The sequence below is a fragment of the Camellia sinensis genome, chromosome 13 (genome assembly GCF_055761805.1).
Source record: "Camellia sinensis isolate YWXY chromosome 13, ASM5576180v1, whole genome shotgun sequence".
NCBI classification, from domain to species: Eukaryota; Viridiplantae; Streptophyta; class Magnoliopsida; order Ericales; family Theaceae; genus Camellia; species Camellia sinensis.
In genome coordinates, this window is record NC_138973.1 from 16,211,322 (window position 1) to 16,232,588 (window position 21,267).

Consider the following 21,267-nt stretch of genomic DNA (forward strand, 5'->3'; position numbering starts at 1 on the left):
TGTGTATATAGAATTTTTTCATATAATATTATGGGTGTTGCTAGATGTCTATTATGATCATTTTAATTTAGGATATAATTGTTATTAAATTAAAATTTCATTAAGGGTGTGTGACAAGTTAATTAGGTGTGTAGAAATAGAATTTCTTAAAGGTTATATGACTTAAAATGAATTAAAAACTGACTTTTAACTTTTTATGCATATTACCAAAACAGCCCTTAGTATTGGAAATTAGGCAAAACTTTATTCCCCCTGCCAAATTCATTCTCCAGGTTTTCAATGATCGATCCTTTAAAGATGAAGTATGATTGCTTCTCTATCTATATGGTCGTATAAAAATATTATTTAATAATATAATTTTTTTTTAAATATTTATAAATATCACGTCAACACTATGTGTGTATATATATATGTGGCTTATCATAAAAAAATATTTTATTTTTTATTTATATTTTATAATATTTTTCTTTTAAAAATTAATTTAATTGATTAAAAAATAATTTTTTTTTTTTTAGTTTTTGTTTTACTTACCAGTCATTTTTTGGCTAACGGGGTTTAGAGTCGGTCTGCCGTCTCCTTGATTGAAGGGTCCAACCCCACGTGTTGCATAATACTAACCCAAGGAGCCACCGCTGAGGTCCTTGTCCCACTTACCGTAACCAAACTGTTCACTTTTAACATGCGCACCATGCTATATAACTCAAGCACTCCTCCTCTTGTCTTTGCAACTATTACAATTCAGAGAGAGAGAGAGAGAGAGAGAGAGAATGGCCATATCAAGCAGTTGCTGCCTCAATCTCTCCCCTCCCCCTCCTACCTCTAGCCCATCTTCCCTCACTGCAAAGACAACCCAGGTTGCATGGTAAGTTATCCTTTTCACCGGTGCACTATAGCATCAACCATATGCTCTTTTGCTAACATGCGCTACCTGCACTCATTTTCATGTTCTTTTTGCTGTCGTGTTATATATATTCTTCTCCCTTTTTTTAAAACCATTTCATCATATAGTGGTCTTTTGTAAATCATAAAAAAAAATCTTGACGTTTTTTTTTATTTTAAAATGAATTATGTCCACAAATTAAGCACATCATCCCTTAGTAATTTTTTTGTACACACTTTGTATTTGTATATCATTGTTTTTAAATAATTGTTCATCTAACCACAAGTTATGGAAATTACCTTCTATTTTTTGGAATTCAGATCATCTATTCCTTTCATGTATCATTCTTTATCTCCTTAAAATTTTTACAGAATAGAAAATGAGACATAAAAGAGATTAGGTGATCTTGATTCATCTGAAACTTTACCCCCAACTAATCCCAAATACATATATTGTCTCCCCTTACACATAATTACATTTTGTGTTGGTAGATTGTCCTTGAATTTTGTATTGTGGGATACTTATAATATATGTGTATGAAGGCCAAAGAAGGAAAGATCATGGAGAAGCCAATGCGTATTGGGGTTGACATGTATCATAATTGGACTTGAAATCGACAATTTAACAATGGGCAATGAAAGCATGGCCATTGATGATCAGAATATGAAGCCAGTACTAGTTGTTGAACCAAACCAGAAGGGTAATAGATGGAGCGACAAGAGAAGGTGTCCACCGTGGCGAGAGAATGCATTGGAGACCGTCGTGCCGGAGAACCTTCCGAGGCCGTCGGCTCACCGGAGATGGGAGGCTGTTGGTTACACAACTGTTGCTCCGGCGGTGAAAGTTGCTGTAGTTAGAACTAGCAATGGTGGCTGTTTCACTATGTAAAAAAGTTCAGTGAATGTTTTAGATGCAAAGTTGTGATATTACGCATAGATAAACCAAATCTTTCAAACAAAATTAATATTATACCAATAGAATTTTTATACATAATGATCTGCTGTGATTTCTATTTCAATTAAAAAGATTTGGTAGTGTAATTTTAGATTACAGAAATCACACAACCAATTAGACTTAATTTAATTAACCGTCATAACTTTCCTTTTGTCCTTAGAGAACATTATGGGTTCAATTTTTCTAAAGTAGTTGAATTAAAAAAGTAAACTAACTTTCATAAGTGCTAATTTAATAATTAATAACTAATTTTTGCCGCTCAAAAAAAAATTGCAAAAATGACACTATTTGAATTTTGTGGATAGAAATTTTGATGATCTAATTTGTTTATATTATAGGCTATTGTGAGCAGTGTAGTTTGGGCTTTTTGCCCGATTGTAATCTAATTTTGATAATCTAATCCGTTTATATTATAGGTTATTATATATGTGACAAAAATTAATTAATTTATATTTATCTTTTAAAAAAATGAATGTAATCAAGTGATTTGTTTCTCTATCTTAAAATATTTACATTAATTAAATGTGAGTATTTTGAAATATTAAAAAAATAAAAATAAATATCAGAAGATTTAGTACCAAAATTATAAGGCAGTTGTTATTCACAATTTATTTTGTTCTAAATACATTTATTCTTTATCTTTATTATGCATAAAATAAAAATATATTTAGAATAAAATAAAATAAGAATAATAACTATATATGGCTCCGTTTGGCAAGAGCCAAAAAGGTTTTTTTTGATTATTTTAGCCACAAAAGATAAAATAGGTTATTTTAGTCACAAGAAATAAAATATCACATCCAACCCATAATCATTACACTATTCTCTCACAAAAAAAAGTCAAAAAAGTCAAAAATTCAAAAAATCCTTCTCAAATCAAACTTTTTAGCTTAAGTTAAAATAACTAAAAAAGTCAAAAAATCAAAAAATCAACCCACTTTCCAAACGGAAGCATAATAAGAATTATAAAAAAATATATATCTAGAGAAAGTAAATTATAAATAGTATCGAGCATGAATTACAACAATGCTAGAGGGTCACAATTTTTGTGATCACAATGGCTCAAAACTATCAAAACGACGTCGTTTTGGCATGTTTTGCACTCAAAACGACATCGTTTTAACAGTTTTGAGCCATTATGACCCAAAAAATTATGACCCTTAAACATTTTTTCATGAATTATTAGACAAGAGTAGTAGAAGTAGTACATATGTGATTGGGCACTTTTTAAGTAGGTCGTAGCTGTTGTAGTACATGCAGTACAAGGAAGATCTTTGTTCGCTCGTTTGATGATCCTCAATTTATTTGTTTTTATTTTATTGAATCTTTGGTGAATTATTGGTTGAGATTTCGTTTAAGAATATATTATTTTAATAATTTTTTAATTAAATATTAAGTAAAACAATTAATATATTTAAAATAATTTTTTGATTTTTTATAAAAAAAAATATACAAAAAGTAAATAGAATTTTTTTTTAAAATTTTTTAATATAAATTGTTAACTTTTAAATTTTTTAATAGTTTTTTGATATTTTAATTAAAAGATTGAGTTATCAAACCAGACCTAACTGAGGGGACCACGAAGGTGCATGAGCATATGGGCCCTCCAGCTAATATGATGGGCCTGATGGGCGTAAACAGGCTAGGCCAATAACCTGATAACAATAGCTGATCCACTGCTAGATGGGCTGGTTTGCAGTTTGAATTTTGTTTGAGGAGCGATGGGATGCGTTGGGTTGGGTTCGGTTGGGTCACTGTACAGAGCCCCCATGCATCAAAAACCAGGAACCCAATTCAACATAATTCATAAGAGATTCTTAATCATTAAGCTTGCGTTTGTTTCATAAATTTTGATAGACATTTGTAAAGAGACAGGAAAAATATGAGTAAAATATAATAATATTTTTCATACTTTTTACGCATTTTTTTTTATCACTTTTTAAATCCTTACTTAAATTCATAATCCAAACACGGCTTAATTGAACTCTCAGGAAGATTTATGTATTTTGTGTAAATTTATATACTTGATTAATAAAATTTATTATTAATGTAAGTATTTTTTTGTATATTTTGCTCATAATCTTTTATTTTTTAGCTTAAAAAGTAAATTAATTTTAGTTTAATTATTTTTTTCAAGCTCAAGCTTGAGCTCGTTGTATTTATGTAATCGAGTTGGCTTGAGTTGAGTTCAAGTTTCTTAAATAGACCGAGCTCAAGCGTGATTATTTAGCCTCGACTCGGGCTCAGTTCGAACTCGAGCTGAAGTAATTCATGATAAACAAGTTTGAACACTCAAAAGTTCAGCTCGTTTGCGCCCGATCAATGGCATCATTAGCGCAATGAAAAAAAATCAAATTACTAATGGCAAATTAAATTTAATCGTCTTTATTAAATTTGCGCCCGATCAATGGCATCATTAGTGCAGTGAAAAAACATCAAATTACTAATGGTAAATTAAATTTAATTGTCAATATTAAAATATGACAAGACTTAAAAGTAATTTTCAAAGTAAAGTAGAATTTGTTAATTATATATATATATATATATATATTTGGCAAACCTGTTTTTTATCTTATTTTGTACCAAAAAAAAATAGAATCTTACCATCTCACCTAGAATTCTAATTTTAAATCAATTCTAGTGAAAAATGACCTCCCATTTAGCAACTTACCTTAGCAAAGTCGAAAAATAATAATAAAAACATGAACTTTCCTCTTTCGAAAGCTATTCTTTTTTGGTAACTAAAAGTTATTTTATTGAGATATTGGGGTATTGTCTAATGGTCTAATAGTCACACTTTAGGATATAATGAGTAAGAAGTTAGAGATTAAAGCTGATGGAGTAGTAACAAATCTTTAAATTTTACTATAATTTTACTAACATATTAACGTTATCTTTGATAAAAAAATAAAATAAAAATAAATAAATAAAAACTATTTTATTCATATCATATGAGTATCGCGTCAGCATTGTGTCGACATTCAAATTCATTTGGTCTATTCCTCTTCTTACTAGAGTATATGGCTCATTTTTAGAACATATTTTTATTTTTATTTTTTTTGTTGATAAACTTTAAAAAAAAAAAACAAACGATTCTTTCAAAGCTGCGCATTATCACAACAAACACCTTAAACTTATAAGATTTTGTTAATGTATGCCCTTAAGGTTTTTGAGAAATTTAAAAATTGTACATTCTGCATAAAAGTTAATATAATAAAAATTGTACAATCATTTTAGATGTGATTAATGTAATTTCCAAAATCACTTGTTAACAAGACCTCTATTTTTTAATATTATTTATATGTCTTCTTACATAATTAAATGTTTAAAATAATTGTACTTCTATAAACGCATATTTATATTTAGAAAAAATTATTGAAACATCCCTCTTCAACTTTGTGTAGTAAGAGTGGTCCAATATATTTGTTTTTATTAGCTAAGATCCATCAATATTTTCACACAAAAAATTTGACATAGAGAAATTTTACCTGACTTAGAGAAATTTCAGCCCCGACTCAGAGAAATTTCTCTGGTATAATCACAAAGAAATTTTAAAATTTCTCTGTAAAAATTGAAATTTCTCTGAGTCGGACAAAATTTCTCTAAATCAAATTTTCTCTGTGAAAATGTTAAGGAATCTTAACTACTATAAAAATATTGTATATCATTTATCTTATAAAATCTTAATATCAGGGACCTTAAAACATTTCCCTTATATTTATATATTTCTTTATTATTTGTTTTTAAAGATTTACAACATGCTATATTTTTTTGGAAAAATTATGTGATAGACCTATGTGATAATTACTTATAAGTCATGTATACTTTTTTAATACACCAATAAGTCATAAAATATTTATTTTACCCCAACACTTATTAGGGATAATAATCAGTGAAAAAAAAAAAAAGAAGAGTAGAACTTATAAGTAAATAAATATGATAAATAGGATCATCTCATAAATACCTAATTTTCTAACTCTTACAAGTTACAAGAGTGACAACATTATGAGAAATTCTATTTCTATACACTTTTTTAGTCTCTATACATATTATATCTCAGTTCACACGCATATGAATTTAATCATATATTGTTATTCTCATTCCACACATTAAATGTTTTAATTATAGCGTTAACTCATAATTTGTACACACACCACATTATTTTATTTTCCTTTTTTAGGATTTGAGCCAAATCCACCGTGTTTCTCTTCAATCATAAATGCGTGATTTATGAACCTCTCTATAGCATTTTCCTTAATTCCTACTCTCTCTCTACCATTGCATGGTTTATATACAGCTGATTGAAGTCGGTATCATCATCATCATCCATCACTCACAAACCTCGATTGGACTACTTGCTCCATTTGATTCGGTACACTCATTTTTAGAGTTCTTAAAATCACAATCTCTGCACTAAATTCATGTTTAATACCATCTCATTTCATGACCTTACTCTTCAAATTAGGACTCTTAAGTTTCCCACAATAAATGATTTTGTAATCAACTCTTCCGACCTCTGACACTCCCCAGATTCTTCACATTTCTTTCGCCATCTCTCTGTCCATATAAGCCCGAGTGTCCCTGAATTGAAGAATTTTCAAAACAATGAACATACGATTTATTTTCAAAATGATAAAAGCAATGAACATATTTTCCTTAACAACTGATATCAGAGCTTACGATTTATTGAGATTTATTTATTTGTGTAAATCAATGGAGGGGAATGTGCGTCGCATGTCTAGCTTCAATGAAAGTAATTGGATAACTTGGAAAACTAAAATGGAGGACCTATTATTTTGTAAAGATTTGTATGGACTCATTGAGGGTGATAGTGGCAAACCCAAGTGTATGAAAGATGATAAATGGAATAGGCTTAATCGAAAAGCCGTTGGTGTTATCCGTCAATGGATTGATGATAGTGTGTTTCATCATGTTGCTACTGAAACTTCAGCACATGATTTATGAAAAAAATTAGAAGGCCTTTATAATAGGAAATCAGTCACAAATAAAGTTTTTCTGTTTCATAAGTTGGTTAATTTAAAATATAAAGAGGGCAGCCCTATTCCAGAACATCTGAATGAAATAAAGAGTATTGTTAATCAACTTGCTTCTATGAAAATTGTTTTTGATGATGAGTTGTAGGCTTTAATGCTACTTAGTTCTTTGCCTGAAAGCTGGGAAACTTTGGTTGTGACAGTTAGTAATTCGGCACCTGATGGAGTTGTCACAATGGGCCAAGTCACTAATAGCTTGTTGAATGAAGAAACTAGAAGAAAATCAGCCGATTCCTCTCATTCGAAAGCATTTGTTGTGAGAGGTCGAAGCAAAACAAGGGGGAGGAGTAAGACTCCTCATGGTCGTGATCAAAGCCGTAACAAATCAAAAGATGGTTCTTTTTCAAAGAAAGACATTGAGTGCTATTATTGCCACGAGAAATGGCACATAAAGCGAGAATGCCGAAAGCTTAAAAACAAGGAGAAAAGACGTGACAAAAGTGTTGATAAGAAGCAAGAAGACACAACAGCAGTTACTACCAATGGTGATCTCATGGTTGTTTGTAAAGATGATTGTATCAATTTTGTGGGCCAAGAGAGCAATTGGGTGATTGATTCCAGTGCTTCTTTTCATGTGACTTCTTGAGTTGATTTCTTCACTACCTACACCAAAGGAGATTATGGTTCTGTTTGAATGGGTAATAAAGGTTTGTCCAAGATTATTGGCATGGGTCATGTTTGCTTGGAAACAAATTTGGGCTGCAAGTTGTTGCTTAAAGATGTGAGGCATGTTCCCGACATTCACCTCAATTTGATCTCTATTGGGAAGCTAGATGATGAGGGCTTCAACAACAAATTTGGTGATGGAACATGGAAGCTCACAAAAGGTTCTTTGGTGGTGGCTAAGTGCAAGAAGACTTATACACTTTATTCGATGCAAGCAAAAATTTGTAAAGGTGTTATCAATGTACTTGAAGATGATACTTCTACTGAATTGTGGCACAAGGGACTTGGGCACATGAGTGAAAAGGGGTTACAAGTTTTGTTCAAGAAAGAGCTTCTACCTGGTTTGAAAGGTACACATCTTAAAACTTGTGTTCATTGTTTGACGGGTAAACAACATAGAGTTTATTTTCAGAAAAATGTTACTTCTAGAAAAGAAAAAGTTTGATTCATTCGGTTGTTTGTGGTCCTTTGAAAGTTAGAACATATAGTGGTGCACTTTATTTTGTTACTTTCATTGATGATTATTCAAGGAAAGTTTGGGCTTTTCTCCTAAAAATTAAAGATCAAGTGCTATAAGTATTTAAACATTTTCAGGCCATGGTTGAAAAAGAAACAGAGTAGAAATTAAAGTGCATCCGATCAGACAATAGTGGTAAATACATTGGGCCATTTGATGAGTATTGTCGCAGCCAAGGTATTCGGTACCAAAAGACAGTTAAGAAGCCTCCTCAACAAAATGGCGTTGCCGAGAGGATGAACCACACCATTGTGGAAAGAACAAGGTGTTTGCTTTTACAAGCTAAATTGCCAAGATCCTTTTAGGGTGAGGCAATGAGGACAGCAGTTGACATAATCAATTTGTCTCCTTCCTATTCTTTGAATGGTGATGTTCCTGAAAGAGTTTGGACTGGAAAAGATGTATCTTATGAGCACTTGAGAGTGTTTGGATGTCGAGCTTTTGTTCACATTCCAAAAGATGAGAAGTCCAAGCTTGATAGTAAGTCAAGACAATGCATTTTTCTTGGCTATGGGCGTGATGAATTTGGCTATAGATTATGAGATCCGGTCGACAAGAAAGTTATTCGAAGCCGTGATGTTGTGTTTCTTGAAGACCAAACAATTGAAGACTTTGGCAAAGGTGATCAACCGAAGCCAAAAACTAGTGATCTCATTGACATGGATCCATCTCCTTCATCTTCGGTGGATGATGAAAATGAGGAAGATGTGCAGCCACATATTGAAGATGTGGAGGATGATGCTAATCCTAATGAAGTTGAGCCAGAAATTGAGGAAGAGTATCTAACTCAAGAACCGCCACCACAACTTGAGTTAAGAAAATCTACAAGGGACTGACAACCTTCAAGAAAGTATCATCCCAATGAATTTGTGTTGATTTCAGATCAAGGGGAGCCCGAGAGATATCAAGAAGTAATTGAGCATGCAAAGAAATGTGATTGAAAAAAGGCCATAGAAGAGGAGATGAATTCCTTACTTGAAAATCACACTTATGATTTAGTGAAGTTGCCTAAGGGGAGGAAAATTCTAAAAAATACGTGGGTTTTCAAATTGAAGAATGATGACGAGAATTTAAGGAACAAAGCACGCCTTATTGTGAAAGGCTTTGGGTAAAAGAAAGGTATTGACTTTGATGAGATTTTCTCGCCGGTTGTGAAGATGTCATCTATTCGGGTTGTACTTGGCATGGCTGCAAGTATGAACCTTGAAGTTGAACAACTTGATGTGAAGACCGCATTTCTTCATAGTGATCTTGAAGAAGAAATTTACATGGAGCAACCAGAAGGTTTTATGGAGAAAGGGAAAGAGAAATTTGTTTGCAAATTGAAAAAAAGTTTGTATGGCCTCAAGCAAGCCCCGCGGCAATGGTACAAAAAATTTGACTCTTTCATGATGAATAATGGTTTTTCTAAAACCATTGTGTGTATGTGAAAAATTTTTCGGATGGTAAATTTATTATTCTTTTGCTTTATGTTGATGACATGTTAATTGTGGGTCAAGATTCTACCATGATAAACAGGTTGAAATTGGAGTTGAGCAAGTCTTTTGCTATGAAAGATTTGGGACTGGCAAAGCAAATATTTGGTATGAAAATTGTTCGTGATCGCAAAGAAGGACTGATTTGGTTGTCTCAAGAAAGCTACATTGCAAAAGTTCTTGAGAGGTTCAACATGAAAAAAGCAAAGCCGGTTGGTTGTCCACTTGCGGGTTACTTCAAGCTTAATTCGAATCAATGTCCTACAAGTGAAGAAGACAAGGAAGAGATGTTAAAAATTCCTTATGCTTCAGCAGTTGGTTCTTTGATGTACGCCATGTTTTGTATAAGGCCGGATGTTGCTCACGCTGTTGGTGTGGTGAGTCGTTTTCTCTCTAATCTAGGTAAAGAACATTAGGTAGCGGTAAAATGGATTCTAAGATATCTTCGAGGGACTTCGAAGGTGTGTTTGTATTTTGGGAATGGTAAGACGATGCTTGATGGGTTCACAGATTCTGACATGGCTGGTGATATTGATTCTAGAAAATCTACTTCGGGGTATTTGATAACATTTGCAGGGGGAGCTGTGGCATGGAAATCTAAATTACAAAAATGTGTTGCCCTCTCAACTACCGAAACTGAATTTATTACTATTACGGAAGCTTGCAAAGAAGAGTTATGGTTGAAGAAATTTTTGCAAGGGTTGGGTTTGAAGCAAGAAAAATATGTGCTTTATTGTGATAGTCAAAGTACTATTCACTTAAGTAAAAATTCTACTTTTCATTCGAGATCAAAACACATTGATGTGAGATACCATTGGATTCGTGATATGTTAGATTCGAAATTGTTATAACTCGAAAAGGTTCACATAGACGATAATATTTCGGATATGTTGACAAAGACTTTGTCGTGGGACAAACATTTGAAGTGTCGAACTTTGGCGGGTATAGTTGATATCTCCACCTAAGTCGATAGGGAGAGAATTGTTGGGTATATCTCCTTATTGGAGTGTGGGACCCAATTGGTTTGTTAAAAGAATTTTAATTTTGTTTGGTTTAGGTATAATATATTTTAATATATTATATCTAATTTTTAGAGATTCAATTCGGTTTGGAAACAACTAAAATTTTGAAAAAAAAATTCTAAATTCACAATATATAATTGGTATTGTTTGTTTTTTGGGTGTGAGAAAACAGAAAGAGGTAGCCGTTTGATTCCACGGCGGCAGCAAAAGAAAGACTCTATTCAGTGGGTGTGGTTTTCTTGATCCTGGTGCTTGGAAATTTCATGGGTTTCAAGTTTTGATTGGTGCTTACAAAGCTAATTTGGTCTATTATTTTTGGTCTTCTACAATTCTAGTTTTGAAGATTTTTATTCGTTTATTTGGTGAGATCTTTCCTTTTATTTATTTGTGATTATTTGGAATTCACCTAAGGGTGGTTTTGTGAGACCATTCATGTCTCATTTGTAATCGTTTGGAAACTTATTTGGTTGATAGTAGAATCGGATTTTGATCTCGTGGACGTACATCACATTGAGGGAACCACGTAAAATTCTTATATTGCTTTTGATTTAATTTTTCTGCATTAATTTTTATTCCTATTGATTGATTTACTTGTAGGGAATCACATATTTTCTCTAACACTATGAACTTACACAAACTCAGGGAACAAAAACTGAAGAAATATCAAAGGATTTTATGACAAATAATGGACGACAATAGAGTATAGCAATGGAGGATGTGAGAAAAAAGAAGAACAAGGTTTTAGTTTTTTATTTTTCCAAAAAAATATTATAAAATATGTGTATAGAAAAAATTAAGTTTTAATATTTAGAGTGTATTAATATCCATTATGGTCATTTTGTTTTATGATAAAATTATAATAAAAATTTATTTTATTAAATGTGTGTACGGAGAGCAAAAAAAAATTTGGAAATAGATTTTCTTTAACATTATGACCATAGAGAAGATAAACATAATTCAAGTGTCGTATTAATTTAATATTAAAATTTATTTATTTTAAAATAAGCTTGCCTATTAAACTATGTATTTTCCTACAAGAGTAACAACATTATAACATAATTCAATTGTCGTATTAATTTAATATTAAATTCTATTTATTCATTTAATAGTAAATTTATTAGAAAATTTTCTTTCAAATCCTTGTATTTCAATTAGTCCATAAGATATTTTTATATTACAATAAATATATTATTTTAGATATTTGATTCATCAAATGCTAATTATCATATTTAAGGTATTTTATGAACAATTTTACCCTTATAAATATTTTTTAAACCCTTAGCAATTTGGTGATGTAAACATTCATATTAAATAAATTTGACATTGTGAATGTTCACATTGACAATGTGAATGTTTATATCATGAAATATTTACATTATCAATGTGAACATTAATACACGATTCACTCTATTGTTATTAGTGATTAGGTTTCTCTCATGTTCACATCTCAATATGAAAGAACTTGAGGAGACCGTGGAGCCCATTACAAGTCTCGTTTCGATGATTCGAACCATTCACTTTTTAGCACTCGTTGAGTAGAATATTAGTGCAAAAATTCAAGATGACCAGATATCGCTAGCTATATGTTTAAATCAAATTTGTATTACAAAAAAATAGGTAGTAATTCTTGAATTATATTTGTCGTCCATTTTCTTAAAACAAATATGATTCAAATATACAGTTATCGACGTCCAATTATCTTAAATTTTTTTATTAAACGGTTTGGATCACTGAAATCGATTCTAAAATGGGCCTATCAAATCCAAACGCTCTTTCAAGTTGAGATGACAACTTAAGAGAAGTCAAGCCCTATTATTAGAGATATTCATAAGACTTATTAGAATATAAAAAATAATTTAGACTGCCGCTTTTGGCAACCCAAAAAAAGCCAACTTTTTTTTTGAATTTTTTGGTCTTTAGTGATTTTTTTTCAAGATTATGCCAATTTTTTTTTTCTTTCGATCCATCTTGTTGAGACAAATCTAAAAAGTTTTTTTTAAAAAAAATTTCAAAAAAAATAAATTAATTAAAAAGCAAAATAAGCTAAAAACGATTGCTTATTTTTATCTCTTCTGATTTTTTTTTTTATAATAATTATAATTTTTCGGTTCGCCTTGTCAAGTTGAATCTAAAAAACCTAAGCTATGTTTGGTTAGACTTTCAAAGTGTGATTCCACCCTTTTGTTTCAGTATGATGTTTGTTTACAGTTTTTAAAAATTGATTTCACACCCACTTTTCAAAACACGTCTACCCGATCATTCTCCTGAATGTCCGACCGGTTGACCGGAATAGTATTTGGTTTTTTTTTTTTTACACCTGTTATTTTTATATTTTTAATAAAAAAATATTTTGAAATTTTTTTTAAATTTTTTTTATGAGTTTTGAATAGAATTTTTGGTTGTGTGTTTGGTTATGAATTGTAAATTTTTGAATCAAATATCATACGTCACATCGCTCGATTCAAACTCAATTCCAAATTTATAACCAAACAAATTTTCCTCACTCAAATCACAATACCAAAACTCATAAACTCAAAATATAATTCTATTATCAAATCATAATTTTAAAACACTACCAAATGCAACCCTAAATTTTTAAATTTTTAAAAAAAAATTCATTAAAAACAAAAATAGATAAAAAAAATAAGTAAATCCCAAAACAACTAGGAACAAGTAAAGATAAATTTATGAATACTTGCCCCTTTATTTATTTTAGGGTAAATTACAAATACACTTCATGAGATTTGATTAAAATATGAATCGCCCCCTTATAGTTTTAAAAATTACATTCCACACTCCTAAGGTTTCTAATTTCATAACAAATTGCCTATTTTATTAATAAATTATCAAATCAATTAATCATTTTTAATGATATTAAAAATATGTTTCAATTAATAATTTATGTAATTTTATTATTGTATAGAAGAGTAATTATAAATTTCATTTTTTTAATTAATTCTGTAAAATAAAAAATTCTAATAAAAGAGTATTTATAATTTTTCAAACTATATGAAACAATCTATATTTTAAGAAAACTTCAAAAGGTGTATTTATAATTTACCCTTTATTTTAAAATAAGTTTGTCTTATGTTTTCAGTATCTGTGTGGATCCATTTAAGCTAGCGATGCTTGAGTAGTGCCTACACTGCCGGACAAATGACATTTAGCGGCGTTTTAAAAACACCGCTATAGATACAATAAACGTCACTAATTCTTTTTGTGACGTTTAATACCAAACACCTATAATGCGGCCGTCGCTATAACTTTATAACTTTTTAAAAACATCGTTATATTACTATAAGCAGCTTTTTTCAAAACGCCACCAAATGTCTCACCCTATGACGTCGCTTTGATTTTAGCAACATTTTCAAAATGCCATTGTATTTTTTTTTTAAAAAAACTGACCATTAGCTTTAGAATTTATGTGATGTTTTGAGAAATGCCGTGATATTATTATTATTATTTAAATATGGACAAGGACCTGCTATTGATGTAATAATAAATAAGAGGGCAGCCTAAATAATAATACATATATACGGTTTTAGGAGCACATAAACGAATCACAAATATAAAATAGAACGCATGAATATTTAGATCCTGATTATGCAAATGTTGAATTTATCTCATCAGATATTGAAACCAAGTTATGTACTCGTGACTTGGGTTTGACATACTATTCTGAGACTGGAAAAGAAGAAATTTAAGCTCAAAGCGTTAATCTTTACATGCTTACAAACTCGGAAGGCCTTGTTACATAACGATTTAAAAAGCAAAAAACAAAAAGTTCGGTTAAGGGGGTCTCATCAGAGAGTAAAACCCATTTTTCTGGTGTAGCCAATTTTGGGGTCGGGTAGTTATCTGTTGTGAGAATCCTGATGATGCTGCAGCAGCTGCAAACAATTGCAAAGCATTGATGAACAGCCTTTGCTGATTGTTGCTCATTGACAGGGAGAGGTGCTTGCCTCCGGTGGTGGCTCCAATTTGACTTCCATTGCTGCTGTTGCTAGGATACTGAACCTAGAACCACGAGATTAAAACAATTTATTAGCCGATCTAATTAATTAACCCAGTTATACCCAACTCATGAAATGGGTTTCAATACAGACTTGATAGTTTGATGAGGGTGAAAACATGTGAAGCATTGAGTTTTCACTCTCCTCGACGAATTGCCCGGGTCTCAGTGAACTCGGAGATTGAATGTGGGTTTGGCTCAGAAGTTGCACTGTCTCGGTCTCATTGTACCCTTCTCTTCTATAGGAATTAATTCTATATGGTTCTTGTTGAATATTGAGCTGGGTTCACATTAATATAAGTTGTGGAAATTATTAATATTATTAGAATAAATAGTTCAATTAAAGAAATTAACGAAATTAAACTAAGCAGTTTCTTTGTACCTGTGGCCTAAATGCCCAGTTGTGCCAATCTGCTTCAAATGGTATGGTAGTACGATGCTGATCCAACTGATCAACATTTTGGATTTCATTTCCCAATTCTCGGCTGTTTTTGTGTTTTGAGGTCGAACTACCCAAGCTCAAATCTAAGTTATGGTCCGGTGCAGCATTTTTGGGAGATATTGGGAAACAGATATATAACAATCAAATTTGATTCAGAAACACTTTGAAAAAACAAACATTATACAGAATTGGCATCAGTATTATTCAGTACTATAATTACTAGTAGATTTGAGCTCATCTTCATAGATGTTGGGATAGAAGTTGATGACAGCCTCCTTGCCATTACACTTGATTGCAGCTTTATCATAAGCCCTAATGCAACAGGCTGGCAATCAAAACCAGAACCCTCATCAAGGAAAATGAAAGTAAACTCGCTTCCTACTTAAAGAAAAATTTCAACGAGGACTCTGCAATCAATTCCCTGTCAAAAATCAAAATAATGTGTTATTCAACAAAGGGACACATGTCTTCGAAAGGATTTGAAATCTTGAAGATTGGATTGTCACTTGGAAGAAGCTTATAGGTGCATGTGTGAAATTGATAAAAGCAGGAAAAGGGAAAAAATAAAACAGATTCGATCCTCTAAGAGAAAGAGAGAGCAAGAGAGTGAGAAAAAAACCATCTCCAAAAATAAAACAAGAATAAAACCATATAGTACTTTCAGCATGACTTTCAAATCAACCCAAAATATGTTTATCAAATTCGGAGATGTGTTGGAGTCATCATTCCACTAACATACATCGTGATTTTAAAAGAAGCAAAAATTGAAAAGAAAATTGGAACAAACCTCAGGCCCAAGAAATCGTTCATAGCTGATATCACAAGACTATGGTGCCCCTGTCCTGGGTTTGATTCCTTTATATTGCTTGAAGTATTTAGCTGGTTCTCTGTCATACTCATTGAACTCCTAAAATCATAGAAGAAAAAGGCATATCAGTAGAATAATGTTGGATTAAATATTTCAGATTCATATGAATATAAAATTCTGAAAACAAAATATTTTAAACATATTCATGCTCAGCACAGAGCATGAATTTGTTGACTAATAATTTTCCAAAGTAATGAAGATAGTAAATGACTACCTTGACAATATCGGAACTAGTGTAGCAATATGTTTCCTTCACTTTACTTCAAAGGAATCTTCAGGCGAAACATGCTCTCCTCTTTCATACAAGAAACAATGTCAAAATAAAAACCCTTGATAATACTATCTATTAACTTGATTCTATATATGATAGTCTCAGATTCAAATAAGTACAAAAAAAATCAATATATAATCTTAATTGACAAACTTCAATAATTAGGTGTTTGCATTGTGGGCCACATAAAGTGAAAGAAAGCATTACAGAAATTCATAAAAGCATGAGATTTTGTATGTTATTTCAACTAGAGAGTGAATGAGAGAAAGACAGGAGAGAGCACCGATAGTGATGATGTATTATACTCAACACTATCTGTATACACAGATCTCAATTCACAACAAATGAAGTAGAATGGCAAAGCATCCATGCTCGAAACGATTGAACAAAGGTTTTCCCTGTACAAGACTGAACAAAGAATATAGTATCAATGATAAACTTCAGCAAAAACAACCACCACAGCCATGGATGAGAGGACAATAATCAAGATAACTAGTTAGTTGTGCAAGTTCATCAAAGTTAACGGACAAGAACATGCAACAAAAATTTCTTAAATACTAGATGTCGTTAAATGTGTACAGAATTTGAATCACCATAGAAGGTATTTGGCTATCCATCATATTAAGAATCATTCAGCATTATAAATATATAAGATGAATGCATACCATTCTCGGTTAAATAACTATAACAAATACCTGAGGGTGAGGCACCATGTCTCCGCTCAACATTTGAACAGCAAGGAACTACAAAAAACAAAATAAACTTAGATTCTCATATTGGGCCTTGGAGCTTAACTGGCACAAATTGATAAATGGTTCAAATAATGAAGGCATACCTATTATTGTTGACATAAGATGATACCCTGTTGACTTCAGTGCGACTGAAAAATATTATCATTGTGGTTGTTCAATATGATTGTATGAATACTCTTCTACTGCTGTATATATACATTTGATGTGAAGAATTCAACATTGTTCCTATTTAAAGACTTTAATTGCTTATACTCAGCTATTTCACATGAATGATGTTCCTTTTATCATTCCAGAATTCCTCTTTAGTCCTTTGATGCTGTTACAGCATTTTCATTTTCCTGGAAAAGGACAGCATCTAGTGAAAAAGAGTTTTTGAGATCGAGAGTCATTAATGTCTAGTACTATAAGAACAACTCTTAATCGGAAAGGGCTTATACCATCTTGAAAGCCTTACTTGAAGAGAAATACCTCTTTAACAAGTATTTGAAAGTCCTAGTTAAGAATGGGTTCAATACCTTGTTTTGGTTTGACAATTAGATCGGAATCAGCCCCTTAAATCTTTTGAGGAGAATATGAAAGTTAGAGACTGCTGGTCCAAAACAGCCAACCCCTCTAAGGCTCTCTTGGGTACTAGTCAAAGTTTTTGTATGATAATTTACTAGGGATCATAGGCCTACAAAATCAGTCCACATTGGTTGGATTCCTCCTACACGTGGAAAGTACAAACTTAACACGGGCAAGGTATATAGCTAAAGCGTAACGATCCAAATTTCAAAAACGTTTTAATTATATTTACTGATTCATTATTACTTCTTCAGTATATTTAAACTTGTTATTTTGCATTAGAATTGACTATTTTGAACATTGAGGAGTTAAACATCAACCAGGAGTGATTCTTGCTTAAACTTGATCAAAACCCCAAAATTCAGAAAGTGTAAACACCTTTCACTATTTTGATCATATCTCTTTTTATAGTTGGAATTTTGATGTGAGCTCCATTTAGGTCAATTATGAAATTGAGTACCCAATTAGACATTCATGGGCATGTTGTGAACAGAATAAACAGGTTCAGGCATATTTCAAAACAATTATACATTGGTTACTAGGTGAGAGGGTAATTTATATGAAAATTGGGCCGAGCTGGGTAATGGGCCGTCATTGGCCACAATACGAAGGGCTGAGTAAAAAGGCTTTGAAGTTAGTCCGGTCCTAGGGCCCTGAAGCTAGTCCGGTCCGGAGGAGACTTGAAGTTAGTCCGGTCTAAAGACGCTTTGAAGTTAGTCCGGTCTCAGAGTTAGCCCGGTCATAGCGTATTGTGGTTAGAACGATCAGAATCTTACTATTCGGTAGCTCGGTCTAATCACACCATGGTTTGTACATGAGAGAACCGAGATAAGGTGTAGTGAAAGGAAGAACCGAACTAGGGATAGTTTGGCCTACTCTGCGGGTCAACATAGCCATGATTACCTCGGTCCTATTAGAAACCTACCATGGTAGAACCATCTCACTTGGTTTAAGCAGTGAGGGGGTGTTGAAGGATAAGCATTATCTTTCAGGAGTATGAATCCTAGGAGGACTCTGCATGGAGAAGTAAAAGTCCTACTAGGATTGTGCCACACGAAACCTATAAAAGCTCACACACAACACCTTTGGAGAGGTAACACAACTTTGTTTTCTGAATACACAGAGCTTTTGTCTATTTGTCAAGCTTACTGACTTAGGCATCGAAGAGGTTTCCGGCACACACCCGCCGGTTAGCTCACGTTTGTGTTTTCAGGTAATAAAGCGACGTCATACGGAGGAGCGCAGACTTGATCAACAGGATTATACGAGAAGGTTTATTTCTTTCCCGTACAATTGGCGCCGTCTGTGGGAAAAACAAACAGGACAAAACCTCTTGATCAAGCTTTACCTCTTTAGGAACAATGGCGCACAATGAAGAATTACCACAGTTCGCCATCGACGGGCAAACACCAGATGGGGGTGCAAGGCATGAAAGATTACCTTCTATCCCTCCCATAACGGACTTGGAGCCCTAACAACATAACTCCAGGAGGGATACGAGGGGAAGGCAAACTACCAGCCCCTATCACTCTTATTCACAAAGTCCTGACAGGCAAAGGCGGAGGATTGATCTTCAAGTTCTGGAGGACCGCGTGAAGGAGCAAAACGAATTAATAAGAAAGATGGCAGCGGACATGGAGGCCTTGAAGCGCCAAATAAAGGGAAAAGGAGTGGTGACAGGAGAGGGGCGCAAAAACAAGACGCCCCCTCGCCGCTCAAAAGACCGTGGAAGGTATTCCACACCGTCACAAGCAGAGAGTAGAAGCCTTAGGACAGGCGATACTCAGTCTAGAACCTTCAGAACTCGTTACTCCATGTCTGAGAGAACGAGATCATTGAGGTCTTACACAGAGGGAAGTACCTACCGACCCTCGCACTCGTACCAGACATCATCCAAACAGACGGAGTTGCCCAAATCATCCGATTTGTGGATCATGCTGGAAGAAAAGGCACGATGGAAGGAGGACACCAGGGCGCGCGACCCTCGCAGAGTTTCTACCCTTCAACGATTGGCTCCTCGATCGCATGGAAGCGTCGAGGTTGGAATGCCATTACCACGCCCTGTCTACGAACTAACGGACAAAGCATTAGCAAGGCTGCAGACCTCGCCGTTCGTTCCGGCAATTGAAAACGCGCCCCTTCCTATAGGGTTCCTTCAACCCAAATTCACCACGTATGAAGGGAAGACGAACCCCTACATTCACTTAAGCCACTTCTGCCAAGTTATGGCGGTATATCGGCGAAACGAGGCTCTAATGTGCATCCTCTTCCCGTCAAGCCTTGGTGATCTAGGCTTGACTTGGTTTGAAAAACTTCCAGAAGGCAGCATAGCCTCCTGGGCACAATTGGCGGAGGCATTCGTCACAAGATTCAGAACAAACACCAAAACCCCGGTGGAAATTGACCAACTACTCTCCATCGACATGGGCGAAAAAGAGACATTAAGGTCCTACAATAGTCGCTACTGGGAGACATTCAACCAGATTGGGGACTGCCCCACCAATCTCGTCATTGCACAGTACAAAAGGGGCCTTCCAGTCGGGAATAGACTAAGGGACTCAATCACCATGACACCACCCCTCACCATGGAAGCCTTGATGGAAAGAGTGCATCAACACATCAGGGTAGAAGAGGATGGCGCACGTGCCAAAACAAAATCTGGCACGACCATAGCACTAGAAAAGAAGACCTCAGCAAAGGTCAATACGGTAGATTGTCAGAACAGAAACGGACGTGGCAGGCGAGACAACGGAGAGGACCCGGATAAAAGATGGTTGAGGGTCCACACGGCCATAACCACGGTATTCAAGAAACCGATCTACCGAATTCTAAGTGAAATAAAAGATGAGCCTTTCGTCAGATGGCCAGCCAAACTAGGGGAAGCGCAGAAGGACTATGACGAAAGATCACGGTGCACCTTTCATAAAGAAAAGGGGCACCGCACTGAGAATTGCACGCCATTGAGATAGCACCTGGAGGAGTTGGTGGCAGCAGGACACTTGGATAGATACATTGAAGGAGGGATGCAACCAGCCCCCCAGGACCATAATAACCCCAACGGGATGCCAGTCGACGCCCCACCTCAAGGCATTATCAATGTGATACATGGAGTCTTTGAACCTGAGCGTGTATGTGAGCTCAGGGGATCAATCAAAAAGGCTGAACACTTTAGAGAGGTGCTAAGTGCCCAACCTGCCATCAAGAAGGGGAAGACAGAGGCCACAAACGTCATGTCTTTTTCGGATAAAGACTTGGAACGGATATATTGCCCTCACAATAATGCCCTAGTCGTCACTCTCCGAGTCAAGGATTTTGACGTCAAGCGGATTCTGATTGACCAGGGTAGTTCATGTGAAATCATGTACTACGAAACATTTAAACAATTAAAGTTACAAGACAAAGACTTTGGGCCTGCCGTATCTCCCCTAATTAGATTCAACTCCATGCCAGAATGGCCCGTCGGCAAAATAATTCTTCCAGTCAGAGCAGGAAGCGTGACGAAACAAGTGGAGTTCTGGGTATTGAAGGTCCCCTCCACTTACAACATCATCTTGGGCAGAACATGGCTGCATGCCATGCGATCGGTGGTGTCATCCTACCACCAAGTAATGCGGTTCCCCAACAATACCGGGATAATTGAAAAAGTCTATGGAGATCAGATCATGTCGAAGCAATGCTTCGTCACGGTGAATGGCAGCCGCGCTGCCAAAGGATACGTTCATTCGGTGGAAGAACTTGAGAGCAATGAGCTATTCGCAGATGTCGGCAAAGTGCCTGATCAAAAAGCGGT

General features: G+C 34.1%; 1 non-coding gene across 1 annotated transcript; it reads left to right on the plus strand.

Moving 5' to 3' along the window:
- The first annotated feature begins 620 nt into the window (after window positions 1-620).
- LOC114300325 (uncharacterized) lies at window positions 621-1,868 on the plus strand. Its single transcript, XR_014348409.1, has 2 exons — window positions 621-862; window positions 1,423-1,868. It is a non-coding gene; the product is annotated as an uncharacterized LOC114300325 (transcript).
- Window positions 1,869-21,267: the final 19,399 nt, after the last annotated feature.